We start from the raw sequence: 11,997 nt of genomic DNA, 5'->3' as shown, positions 1-11,997 counted from the left end.
AGAAAGAAGAAGATCAAGTGCTTCTATTGCAACAAGGTAGGGCACAAGCAGAATGAGTGCCAGAAGAAGATTACAGATGAGAAGAACAGAGTAAAGAAAGAGTCCAACAACAGCGCACATGCAGTACCAGTAGAGCTGTTCGTAGCAATTAAGGAGATTTGTATGGAGGCAGTTCATGTACCTGTAGATGAACCTTGGATTATTGACAGTGGTACATCATGCCACATGACTAGTTGGAAGGATTGGTATACCTCTCTACAGCCGGTAGGGAATGACATCTTGGTAGCAGTCGGCAATGATGCAAAATGTCCAGCAAAAGGAAAAGGTACGATTTCTCTCAAGTCAAATGGAGTTGTAAATCAGCTGCCTGATGTTCTTTATGTGCCAGATATCAAGAGGAACTTGTTGTTCATTCACTACAAGGCATAGGCCATTTTTCGACGGAAATACCGACGCTTTTTACATTAAATTTTTTTTTTTTCACGGGCACAAAGGTCGCTATAAAAGTCGTTAAAATCGTCGGAAAAGGAGCGTCGCTATAAACCGTGGCTATATAGCGACGCTGTTAATCGTCGCTATATAGCGACGATGCAAACGTCGCTATATAGCGACGATGAAAACGTCGCTATATAGCGACTCTGTTAATCATCGCTATATAGCGACACTGGTAAACGTCGCTATATAGCGACGATTAATAGAAGTAAAAAAAAAGGGTTAGTGGGGCTAAACAGGGCTTCCTTTTGGCCCTGTTTAGCCCCACTAATCCTTTTTTTTTTTTTGTAATTACAAAAGAAAGTTTTTTATAACAAAATTTCCCTTGCTTGCAGGGTGATACAAAATTGTTCTTGTGAACGATGAGGAAGAAATGCATATACATATACAACTATGTTTGTAACAAAATTACCCTGTGAAAGGGCGATACAAAATTGCTCTAACGAGCGGATATACAAAATGCTACTACCACTACTAAATCCGAATCCGAATCCGAATTGTCTTGTTGGCCTGTTCCCTGGTCCTTGGCACCTGCGTCTTCTCCCTCGTCCTGGACACCTGTGTCATCTCCCTCGTCCTCGGCACCTGCGTCCGATCCTTGCCCCTGTTGATCGCTCGTCTCTGATGATGGGACGCTTGAGCTTTGACCCTAAGAGTGAACCATATAAATCGAAAATTAGATTGGAACTTAAATTAAAAAGTGAGATTACAAGTAGGAGTAAACTTATACCGTGCGAGCAGCCACCTCAGCCCAATCGACTGTCGCTCCCATTGCCTCTTGCTCAATGAACCACGGCTTTGTTCCTATCCGAAATGCGCGCCGCATCTCTACATCCGTAGGAAGATGACCCATCGCAGCTTGCTGTGGATCCAATTTACGAGAGTTAGAGTTAGCTAAAGTGCATGTAATATGTAAGTAAAACAAATAGAACAATACATTAAATGGGAAGAAGTAGACTTACCACGGTTGCCTCGAACGCATACCGTCCGCCTGCACCAAAGTGCGAAGTACCTACGACGTCCAGCCGTCTCTTCACAGCCCTCCTCTGACCCTCGAACATTTCGGGATGGTCCCTATGTTGCTTCTTGAAGTACTTCCAATCAGCTTTGTCTGCCCAGCTGGGTTTAGCCAACCCCTTTGTAATGGAAGTACGCATGGTTGATCTGTGATGCTTTAGGACCAAACCCATGCGCTCGAGCATATAATTGTTATTAAACTCCACACTTGGTGGATTAGGATATCTTTGTTTTAACTCATCGATCACCGCCTGCTTCTTTTGGGCATCTTGATACCGCCAATCGATATTTATGCCGCTCTTGAAGTGATGACTCATCAACCGCCTCATGGCGGCCATCACTGCTTTGCCCTTTTTGTCTTCTATTATCTCTCCGGCAGATGTGATTTGATAGGAGAGATCCCCTGATGAGTAAGGGGGACTGACGGTAGTAGAGTCTGAAGGAGTGGAAGCTGTGCGACCGCTTTCGGATCGAGGAGTAGCTGTGGGAGTAGGAGAGGGAAAGGGACCTGACTGATACTGTGTCTCCGGACCAAGTGGAGACCTAAAGGAGCGTGAGTGTGCTGACTCATCTACATCTCCTGAGTCAGCACAACATGAGCCGCCCATCCTACTCTTCCTTCCCTTGCGGGAGGCATGCGCAGGTGATGATCCCGCGGTCGAAGGGGCGCGAGGGGATGGCTGGGCAGTACGTCCACCCGTCGGTGTAGGGGAAGGAATTGCGGAGGTCCTCTGAGAGAGCAGAGAGAAGAATCTCGCTGCCTCCTCATCGCTCATCTGCGCTACAAACTCGTCGGGAGTCCCGATAAAGCCATGCGTGGCTAGCAAAGGAGTCCCCTGAGGGGTAGTCGCAGTGCTACGTGGAAGAGGGGTCGGACCAGGGGTAGTCACAGTGCTAGGACCGTCGGACCAGGAATAGTCCTCAGAGGGTAGTCGCCTGAGAGGAATCAAAGTCCTCTGGAGCATATAGATCGTGAGCTCTCCTCCTGCGAGGCTGTCCGTACTCGTCTGATGAGCGACGTGATCCCATGTCTAACATAGACACAAACACGAAAACAGAAAACAAAAAACAAACATGAGCATTCTCATAGGCATAGGCATAGGCAAGAAGAAAGAAGAGGGAAAGGAAAGAGGGAAAGAAGAGGGAAAGATAAGAGGGAAAGAAGATGTAAAGGAAAGAAAAGAATGAGAATGAGGAAATAGAGAATGAGAGAAGGGGGAAATAGAGAAGGGGAAAGAGATGAGGGAAAATAGAGAAGGAGAGACGGGGGAAATGAGAGAAGGGGGAAATAGAGTGGGAAATAGAGAATGAGCTTATGCAGAAATAGAGAATGAGCTTATGCTTCTCTCATTCTCTATTTCCGCATAAGCTCACGCATAAGCATGAGCTTATGCGAAAACTTAAGCATAAGCTCATGCACATGCATGAGCATAAGCATGAGCTTATGCTTAAGCATAGGCATCGGAAATAGAGAAGGAGCCTATGCATAAAATAGAGAATGAGTTTCCGCATGCTTATGCTCATGCGGAAATAGAGAAGGAGCTTATGCGGAAAGAGAGAAGGAGCTTATGCGGAAACAGAGAATGAGAGAAGCATAAGCTTCTCTCATTCTCTATTTCCGCATAAGCTTACGCGGAAACTTACGCATAAGCTCATGCTCATGCATGAGCATAAGCATGAGCTTATGCTCATGCGGAAATAGAGAAGGAGCTTATGCTCATGCGGAAAGAGAGAAGGAGCTCATGCGGAAAAAGAGAAGGAGCTTATGCTCATGCGGAAATAGAGAAGGAGCTTATGCGGAAAGAGAGAAGGAGCTTATGCGGAAAAAGAGAATGAGAGAAGCATAAGCCTCTCTCATTCTCTATTTCCGCATAAGCTTATGCGGAAACTTACGCATAAGCTCATGCTCATGCATGAGCATAAGCATGAGCTTATGCTTAAGCATAAGCATAAGCATAAGCTCATGCTTATGGTCATGCGGAAATAGAGAATGAGCTTATGCTCATGCGGAAACTTACGCATAAGCTCATGCTCATGCGGAAACTTACGCATAAGCTTATGCGGAAACTTACGCATAAGCTCATGCTCATGCATGAGCATAAGCTCATGCTTATGCTCATGTAGAAATAGAGAAGGAGCTTATGCGGAAAGAGAGAAGGAGCTTATGCGGAAAAAGAGAATGAGAGAAGCATAAGCATAAGCTTATGCGGAAACTTACGCATAAGCTCATGCTTATGCTCATGCGGAAAAAGAGAAGGAGCTTATGCTCATGCGGAAATAGAGAAGGAGCTTATGCGGGAAAAGAGAAGGAGGTTATGCAGAAAAAGAGAATGAGAGAAGCATAAGCTTCTCTCATTCTCTATTTCCGCATAAGCTTATGCGGAAACTTACGCATAAGCTCATGCTCATGCATGAGCATAAGCATAAGCATAAGGTCATGCTTATGCTCATGCGGAAATAGAGAAGGAGCTTATGCTCATGCAGAAAAAGAGCTTATGTGAATGAGAGAAGGGGGAAATAGAGAAGGGGGAATGAGAGAAGCATAAGCATAAGAGAATAAGAGGGAAAGGAAATAGAGAATAAGGGGGAAAGGAAAGAGAGAAGGGAAAAGAGAGAGGGGGAAAGAGAGAAGGGGGAAAGAGAGAATAAGAGAAGAGGGAAAAAAGAGAAGTGGGAAAAATGAGAAAAAGAGAAGGGGGAAGAGAGGGTTCCTATGCCCATCACTGCAGCTAGCGCTTAAGGCGCTAGCTGCAGGCCAATGCAAATAACAAAAATATTAAATGGAAAGAAGAGGAAGCACTTACCTGTAAAAGTATGTCCCGCTCGGTGTAGTGGACTGGCCCCACAAAAGAGAGAGTATGTCCCGCTCGGTGTAGTGGACTGGCCCTACAAAAGAGAGAAAACAACACATTTTTTCAAATAAGATGTTAGTGGAAAGAGGAGATCACAAAATCAACTTCTTGAAAGGAGACAAGGAAAGAGAAGATTGAGGAGACAAGGAAAGGAGGAGATTGAGGAGACAAGGAGAAAGAGAAGGAAGAGAAATACAGGAAGAAGAGGTGAGTTTCTTTCTTTCTTTCTTGAAATTTCGTTTTTTGTTTCAATCCTTTCTAATCAAGCATGAAAACTAGTTTAAAACTTTAGCAATACAAGTAGAAACACTCACAAAACCAAAGCTAACAAACAAACAACCTACATTGTTGAAACAAACTCACCTCTTGAAGAACTTTCTTTCTGGAAACCAAAGAGGGAAAAAGGAGAGAGAGGGTGTACAAGAGGTAGGAGAAGGGTGAGGAGTGGGAAATAGAGTAGGAGGTTGCTTGGAATAGATGGGAGGTCAGTGAAAATAGGTGGGAGGAGATTTTGGGTTGCTTACTTGAGAGATTAGGAATGGTTTGAGCAAAACGCCACGCGTTTCGGCGTTTCGGGTTTGAACCCACAGCGTTGCTATATAGCGACGCTTTTTCGTCGCTATATAGCGACGTTTTTAATTTAAAGTGTCGCTATATAGCGATGCTTTAAATTAAAAACGTCGCTATATAGCGACGGAACAGAGCGTCGCTATATAGCGACGCTTACTGCTTATTTTTTTGTGTGGCCTCTTGTGAAGCTCAAACATGCTATGCCTATAATTGTCAATATCTCCTCTTACTATATAGCCTTACTATATAGGATTTTTTGTTTCAATCCTTACTATATAGCGACGTCATTCTTTTTATATAGCCTCAAGAGAAGCTCAAATTAAACATGCTATGCTCATAATTGTGTACATCTCCTCTTCATGCTTATGTTTTGGTTTTATAAGTGTAGATGGAAGGGACGAGTGGAAGCTCATCCGATGATGCGCCAATGCCCGGGAGCACGAAGTGGCTTACGGAGAGGTTATATTGTCATTGCACTCATTGCAAGCGAGAAGTACGACATCAACGTCGTATTATCATGCGCCACTTTTGGATGTATGGGGAGGAGCCGGAACCAGTACCCCCCGTTGGTGTTGCACATGTTGATGGATCATCAGTAAGTCAAAGCTATTTAAGTTCGCAATCTTATTGTATACCCGGAATTAGAAGATCTTCTATTTACACGAATGAGCTTATGACAGGATGACGAGGGTGACGAGGATACACATATACCTTCTCACTTTCAACAAGACTATAGTCTCCCGGATGACGACGAGGGTATGGTCGACATGATGGATTCCATTTTTAGGGGCACTACATCCCACGTACACGTGATGTCAGAGTCTGAGGTGAAAATGCGAGAGTTGCAATCAACATAATTGTACGAGGGTGCCAGGATGTCTAAACTACGTGCTTGTCTCTCAATCTTGAATCTACAAGTACAGTATGGGTGGTCGGATACAAGTGTCTCGGCCTTAATGAGGTTAGCCCTTGCATTAATTTGATTGACTCATTATTTGGATATTGTTTGTTTTGAGAATCATCATTTGGATAGTGTCTTTGTCATAGGTTGCTCCAAAAGATGTTGCCTGCACCAAATACCATGCCCGCATCAAGAGATGAAGCGAAAAAGATGCTAACAATGGTGGGTATAGATTATGATACCATCCATGCTTGCCGTAATGATTGTATTCTCTTTCGTCGTGAGCATGGAGATTTGGCTAGTTGTCCAAAGTGTGGGGAACAACGATATAGAGATGACTTGCAGGGTGAGAGGATACCGGTAAAGGTCTTAAGACACTTTCCCATCATTGCAAGAATACAACACATGTTTCGATGCAAATCCATAGCGGAGTTGATGACATGGCATGCATCTCATCGGTCCACTGATCACACATTGAGGATTCCCGCAGATTGTGCAGCTTGGAAGCACATAGATAATCAGTGGCCGGACTTTGCGAGAGAGCCACGCAACTTACACTCGGGGGGGTCACTCATCATATGTAACCCTATCACGTGAGTTCAACAGAAGGATTTTTTTTATTTCTAAAATTTACATAAATAAATATACATAAGGGACTATTTAAAATAGTTTTGGAAAAAAATTACAAATTTGTATAGAAAAGGGGTACATTTTATTAATGAAATTTTTTACAGATAAGGGACTTTAAATATAGGCCTTGAACGCACGTGATATAGAGGGTTTATACATAGTGACCCCCCCGAGAACTTACATCTTGGGCTAGCCATGGACGGCGTGAATCCTTTCGGGTTACGCTCGACATCTTGGTCGACATGGCCCATAGTCGTGGTGAATTACAATATCCCACCATGGCTAACAATAAAACAGGGACACCTCATGCTTGCACTACTTGTGCCAGGAAAGTACAAGGCAAAAAACATGGACGTGTACATGGCACCTTTGATAGAGGAGTTACAGATATTATGGAGAGGAGTGCAAGTCTGATATATTTCCAGAGCTCCTAGGCATACCAATGATATTTTGGTCAGGGGTATCTTGATGTGGACCATGCATGACTACCCAGGATATGGAGAGTGCGCAGGTACGTGGTTATGTCTTTACGTGTACAATGAGGGATTATGCTTTTTTTACTCTCTTTTGCACGCATGTCTTGTACTAACATATTCATGCACGCGTGCAGGACTTGTTACAAGTGGGTACTATGCTTGTCCTGTTTGTGGACCCGCTCTGAAATCGCTTGCACGCTACTCCAAACACATGAGGAAAAATGTTTATGAAGGTCATGCTCGATACCTTCCGCTTGACCATCTCGCACGTGGAGGTCAGCTTGATCCACCACCATCATATTTGAAAGCAAGTGATTGGATTCAAGCTTGGAGGGAGAATGGAGAGGAACCTCCTCCTGGTATGAAGAGGCTATCGATCTTTCACGAGCTTCCTTATTGGGGTCAGTTACAAATCAATCATCTCTTGGATCCCATGCATATCTTTAAGAATGTGGGGGCTACCATTTGGGCACACTTGGTTGGTTCCAAGGACTCGAGAGGAGTGCGAGAAGACTTGCGTGCTATGAATAGGATGTCTCGTTTGTGGCCCCAAGTGCATGCTTCAGGAAAAGTTATCCTCTCGAAAGCAACGTGGATCCTCTCTACGAGGGAGGAGGCAACGATCAAGGCAGACATTGCCTCTTTTCAAACACTGACAGGGTACATGCGTTGCTTGAAAGGAGCATTTTCAAAGGACAATAAGCTTAGTGGCCTCAAGTCCCATGATTGGCACAAGGTCTTACAGGTATTCTAAGTAGAATTAGTGTACCGATAATAGTGATGCATTAGCGTAATTATTATTATGTTATATTGTTGACATGATTTCATTGTTGCTTTGATAGTTCATCCTTCCAATTACAATAAAAGGGTGCTTACAAGAAGATGTTAGAAATGCTATATTCAAGATCTGTGGTATTGTGAGGTATGCTTACTATCAATTCGCATTATGTATTTTCTTCATGGACATGTGAAATAGGTGGATATCTCAAATATCTTACATATGCATGGACATGTGAAATAGGTGGATATCTCAAAAAGAGATCTCTATATCGAGCATCGAGAAGGCTAGGGTGGAATCCATCGAAGCCGTATGCTTGCTTGAGAAGCACTTTCCCTCAAGCATTATGACAACTCAAGTCCACTTGCTTGTGCACATAGTTGATGAGGTGGCTATAGCAGGTCTCGGGGGGGTCACTATGTATAAACCCTCTATATCACGTGCGTTCAAGGCCTATATTTAAAGTCCCTTATCTGTAAAAATTTTCATTAATAAAATGTACCCCTTTTCTATACAAATCTGTAAATTTTTTCCAAAACTATTTAAAATAGTCCCTTACGTATATTTATTTCTGTAAATTTTAGGAATAAAAAAAATCCTTCTGTTGAACTCACGTGATAGGGTTACATATGATGAGTGACCCCCCCGAGTAGCAGGTACCGTTCATAATCGATGGATGTTTTTTCTCGAGCGGTTTATGAAAACTTTAAAGGGTTTTGTAAGACAAAGAGCAAGACCAGAAGCAAGCATGGCAGAGGGATGGCTTGTGCAAGAGTCATTAGTATATATCACAGAGTTTCTTGCATCCACGGATCCTGATATGCCGCAAGCTTGGCACAACAAGGATGATGATCGCATCATTGGCGAGGTCCCCCAAGGAAAAGGGATTGAAAGAAAGATGAGCGAAGAGCAAATGGAGAAATTCAATAAGTTTTGTATCCTCAATAGCCCTGAGATGCAGAAGTGGATTGAGAGATATGAAGTGGCCAAAGCAGAAAGAATAAATGCAAGGACGAGATTCAGAGTAATGTACAGGCGATCACAACCATATCCACGAGATCTGGCTCTTCTCCCTACTCACATGTCACTTGATTGGCTACAACTAGCTATACGTAAAGCCGAACGTGATGGAGAGATAATAAACGAGCGCGAACGGGAGTTATCATCTGGATGTATGGTGCATATAAGTTTCTTATCTCTTGACATAATTAAGTAATTATTTGTGGCAATATATGCTATAAAATAGGTGCATCTTCATTGTTTTTATGATGCTCTTTTACAGTACAAAAAGTACAGTGCATTATGGTCATATGGACGACATTTTCACGTGGAACGCATCGATTCAAAGAGAGTCACGTATGATTGTGGAGTCATGGCTAACTTCACACAAGATAGCCGAGCAAGTGCTTCGGATACCAATCTTCTCTCCTCACAGTTGGATTATTGTGGAACCATATGCGACATCTATGAAATTGATTTCAGACGATTTACTATTTTCATTCTTGATGTAAAATGGTTTAGAACTACTTACAACGGTCCCCATGCGACTGTGAGAAAAGATAGTAGCGGTCTCTTTGCAATAGACTCCACCAAACATTGGACCGATGAAAGTGATACTTTTGTTCTTCCCGAGCACTGTGAGCAGGTGCATACTAATGATTTAATTAGTCGAAGCTTTCGTTTTTTAAGTCCATTGATATATATATAATTGACGACATTTGGCACGTGATTTTTCATCTTCAATATAGGTGGTTTTTCATCCGAATCATTCTGATCCAAGATGGTGGTACGTGATCCAAGTTGCACCACGAAGTAAGCAGATTTTTGAAGATCGAGATGTGGATATGGAGATGCCACTACCAATGCCGGATCCAATTGATGAATCTAGCAAAGAAGATGTAGATCACCATATGAGGCAAGAGGAAGATGCGCATAATGACATCGCACGGGAGCAGGATGGAGATCACGATATTGATGAGGAAGACAACAATCATCAAGATCAATCACCACACTTAAGCTTAATTGAAGAAGATGATCAAATACTTTTATGTGAACGTACGATACTAGAGTACGATGATGATATAGGAGATCAACTCGGTATAGAGTTGGAGATAGACTTGCTTGGCGCCTTAGACTTGGCTCAAGATGAAACAGTTGATGTAAATGCTATTATTTAATTTGATTTTTCTCATCTCAAACTTGGACATGAATATATGAGCTTCAAAGGCTTGATGTACATGCTCTCATTTTTTAATTCTCTATGAGCTCAAACATGTATGAAAATTTAAAAAATTTTGTCATTGGAAAAAAATAATTTTTAAGGCTAAAAAAAAAAAAAAGACCTCTCTGTAAAACGTCGCTATAATATATTGTCTCAGTGTCGCTATATAGCGACTTTTACTAACGTCGCTATATAGCAACGTTTAGCAAAAGTCGCTATATAGCGACGATTTACGACACCCGATTTTTATACCGACGATTAATGCTAAGCGGGCGCTAATCGTCGGTACGTAAACATCGCAATAGGATGCGTGTGTAGTAGTGATTTCCGCGATCACGGATCGGGACCTCAAAGTTCAATTCAATAAGAATGGTGCACAGATTTTGGATCTTCAGAGGAAGGTTGTTGGTAAAGGTACACGGTGCAACAACATCTACAAACTCTCAGCTTTCAGTGCTCGAGCCGATGTGAAGAACACTAAGCTGTGGCATGAGAGGTTTGGTCATCTAAACCTTAGATCTTTAAAGGAGATGCATTAAAGAGGAATGATTGTAGACCTACCAAAAATTACAGATCTGCCTGATGTATGTGAAGCTTCCATGATGGGCAATCAGCATTGGCAGCCCTTTCCTAAAGAGGCCACTAGGGCAAAGGCTCCTCTAGAGCTCGTTCACATTGTACGAGCTAGATGTCAAGAATGCTTTTCTCAATGGTTATCTAGACGAGAAAGTTTACGTTCAATAACCAGTGAGACGCTCCAAACCTTGAAATCAAGATTGATTCTATAGAGAGAAGGAGAAAACTGAAATACAATAGAAGGAGACTTTCTGTTGAATCAAAATCGTTTACAATCAATCCTGGAGTCACAATACTCCATGTATGGAGCTCGAACTGCCCGATCACCCTCGAGCTATTCTCACTCTCACTCTCACTCACACCAAGGTGTTTCAATGAATCTCACTCTCACTCAAGATGATACAATCATAGAGCAAAGAAGAATCTCACTCTCACTCACACTCTCACTCTCAATCTTGGAGCTTTTGAAATATGCTGCCTTGTTGCCTCTATGTATTCTGAGTTTTCGACTTAATAGATCATGGAATTAGATCTTGACCTCTTCTGTAAAGTTGTAGATCCCAATTTCAGCTTTCCAAAAAAGAAAATAGCTCCTCAATCCGAGTTTGGAATCCAAAGTTATGATCGAAATAGTGACTGTTGTTTTTATCCAAGAAAGGTGCAACCTGCTTTTCCGCACTTTTAGCTAGCTTTTCCACTTTATCCTACTTTTCTTGCCCTTCACGACCGATTTTCTCCATTCCTGCACCATTCTAGCAATAACTTTAGTTCTTTTTAAATCAATCACTCCTTTTCAAGTTCTCCTTTAGAATCTGCAAAGTTGGACCTTCCTTTATACCTATAAACTCTGGTCACAACTCCCATGCATATATATATTTTCTTGGATTTGTTAAATCTCAAATCACTTATTAGTATTTTCAAAACACGAAATTGAAATGAAAATAAATTTCACAAATAACTACTACTACTGAAACAAAAAAGAAATTCATACACAAAATGTGGAGCATCACAATCGCCCCCTCTCTGAAAAACTCTGCCCTCAGAGTTTAAAAGAAGGAAACTCAGCAATAAGTGAATCTAAGTCTACCTAAGTAGCATCCTCTATAGGATATACATCCCATTTTACCAAAACTTCTACTTTTGTGCTATTTCTAAGTTTCTTGGTTTGTCTATCCAAAATAAGCTGGGGTTCAACCTTCAATGTTCCATCTTCTTGAATTCTAGATGTGTCCTGCAAAACATGAGAAGGATTAGCAACATAAATTTTCAGTAAGCTCACATGAAAAATAGGATGTACTTTGATATTTTGAGGCAATTCAAGTTGGTAAGCCAATGTTCCCACTCTCTTTAATATTTTAATGAAAGGTCCTGCAAAACGAGGTGAGAGCCTTCTATCTCTACCAAGAATTAAATTACTTTTCTTGGGAATGATTTTCAAAAATACCATGTCACCCAACTTGAATTCTCGAAAACTATAGTTCTTG

Source organism: Dipteris shenzhenensis, chromosome 11 (assembly GCF_047967505.1).
Source record: "Dipteris shenzhenensis isolate YYH24624 ecotype China chromosome 11, Dip_SZ_1.0, whole genome shotgun sequence".
In the NCBI taxonomy this organism is placed as follows: domain Eukaryota; kingdom Viridiplantae; phylum Streptophyta; class Polypodiopsida; order Gleicheniales; family Dipteridaceae; genus Dipteris; species Dipteris shenzhenensis.
Note: the sequence above shows the minus strand (reverse complement) of the source record.